This window comes from Nelumbo lutea, chromosome 4, assembly GCF_056320005.1.
Source record: "Nelumbo lutea isolate HS-2025 chromosome 4, American lotus-T2T, whole genome shotgun sequence".
In the NCBI taxonomy this organism is placed as follows: domain Eukaryota; kingdom Viridiplantae; phylum Streptophyta; class Magnoliopsida; order Proteales; family Nelumbonaceae; genus Nelumbo; species Nelumbo lutea.
In genome coordinates, this window is record NC_142687.1 from 59,652,680 (window position 1) to 59,654,651 (window position 1,972).

Sequence of the window (1,972 nt, forward strand, 5' to 3'; positions counted from 1 at the left end):
TTTATTTCTTGTTGAAGGGTTAGGGAAGCCTTGATTTTGTAAGCATTGTGAGATCTAATTGATTTTTATTTCAGTTCATTGTTTATGGGTATTCATATGTTTTCTGAAAATTAACTAAGGATTATTTTTGTTGATTAAGCAAGAAGGGCCCCTTGCTCATTCAATGGAAATAATCTATGGCCGATTGAACCTCCAGTTTCGTATATGATTGGTAGGTTCGATCATGGTGGCAACTAACATATGTTGATTGCAAAAAAGTTTTCGATCTATGCTAGGAAAATTTATGATCTGGTTTAAACGATCCGAGCTTGTGAGATCGCTGACCAGAATTGGGTCTCTCCCCTCTTAATGCTATTAATAGGTTACATTCTAAGAACTTGTTTAGGACTGCCTATTAATAAGGGAAGCAATTAAAGAGCTTGTTTTGGTTGTCGAATAATAAGAGTAGAGGCTGGCTGTTAGAGCTTGTTAATAGATATAACCAATTTATTCATAAACTTATGAATCTATCTTTGCATCAAGGATCAATGCTACGAATCAAAGCTGAACTTGTCCCTTCAACCGGAAGCCATCTCCCATCGATTTAATCTTTGATTTTTGTTATTTTCTGCTTATTTTCCTTAGTTTTACAACCCCCTTAATCCATCTACTTGGAAATAAATCCACCCAATCCCTATGGAGAACGACCTTGCTCATCACTATCTGCAAATTATTAACCCAGAGCAAGACTATTTATCTTTGGTTGGGTTCGACACTCACCAAATTTTGGCACCATTGCCAGGGATTGGCATCCTAAGTAGGTTTATTTCCTTTTGTTTGGTTTATGCCTCACTCTTCTCGTGTAGGTGAACTCCACTATGACCATAAGATCGAGAACACAGTTCGCCGCTTGAGGAAGGAAGCCAAGCAACGCCGCAACCAATCAGCATCACTCCCCACTTCCGAAGTGAAGTCGGCTACAGAAATCGTTGAGCCATCCAACCATTCTGAAGAAGAAGTCATGGCCAACAACAAAGAAAGAACCCTTAGAGAGCTAGCTACACCGGATCTGCACCAATAACCTCTCTGCATCGAATATGCAGATCTAGTGGTACCCTTTGAACTTAAATCAGGTCTTATACACTTACTCCCTACTTTTTGTGGACTTGTAGGTGAAGACCCTCGCAAGCATCTAAAAGAATTCCACGTAGTATGCTCAAGCATGAAGCCTCAAGGTGTTATCGAGGAACATATCAAATAATGTGTCTTTCCTTTCTCACTAACTAATAAGGCTAAGGATTGGCTGTACTACCTACCCTCCGATTCCATCACCACGTGGAATGATATGAAAAGGCAATTCCTTGAGAAGTTCTTCCCTGCCTCCCAAGCGGCTAACATCAGAAAGGAGATCTGTGGCATAAGACATATAAGTGGGGAAACTCTCTACGAATACTGGGAGAGATTCAAGCAACTATATGCCAGTTGTCCACAACATCAAATTCCAGACCAGCTCCTTATCCAATACTTTTACGAAGGGTTACTACCAATGGATAGGAGTATGATCGATGCAGCAAGCGAAGGAGTATTGGTGAACAAAACTCCTACACAAGCAAGAGAGTTGATCTCAAACATGGCAGCCAACTCTCAATAGTTTGGCTGTAGGCTCAACCCTCAAACAATTCATGCTAACGAGGTAAACATCTCCTCCCTAGAACAGAAAATTGCGAGCTTGACCTCTCTTGTCTGTCAATTGGTCACAGGTAATACACAAACAATGAAGGCTTGCGGGATTTGCTCAACTCCGGGACATCCAACTGACATGTGCCCTACGCTTCAAGATAAACCTTACGAACAAGATAATGCTGTTGGAGGATTCCCACAAAAGAGATAAGATCCCTACTCGAACACCTACAATGCAAGATGGAGGGATCATCCCAACTTGAACTATGGAACCAAGCCCTTCGGCTTCCAACATCAGCATCAAACCAGGCCG

At 41.4% G+C, this 1,972-nt stretch overlaps 1 non-coding gene across 1 annotated transcript; it reads right to left on the reverse strand.

Annotated features, from left to right (window-relative positions):
• Positions 1–1,372: 1,372 nt before the first annotated feature.
• LOC148860807 (small nucleolar RNA R71) lies at positions 1,373–1,479 on the reverse strand. Its single transcript, XR_016095334.1, has one exon. It is a non-coding gene; the product is annotated as a small nucleolar RNA R71 (small nucleolar RNA).
• Positions 1,480–1,972: the final 493 nt, after the last annotated feature.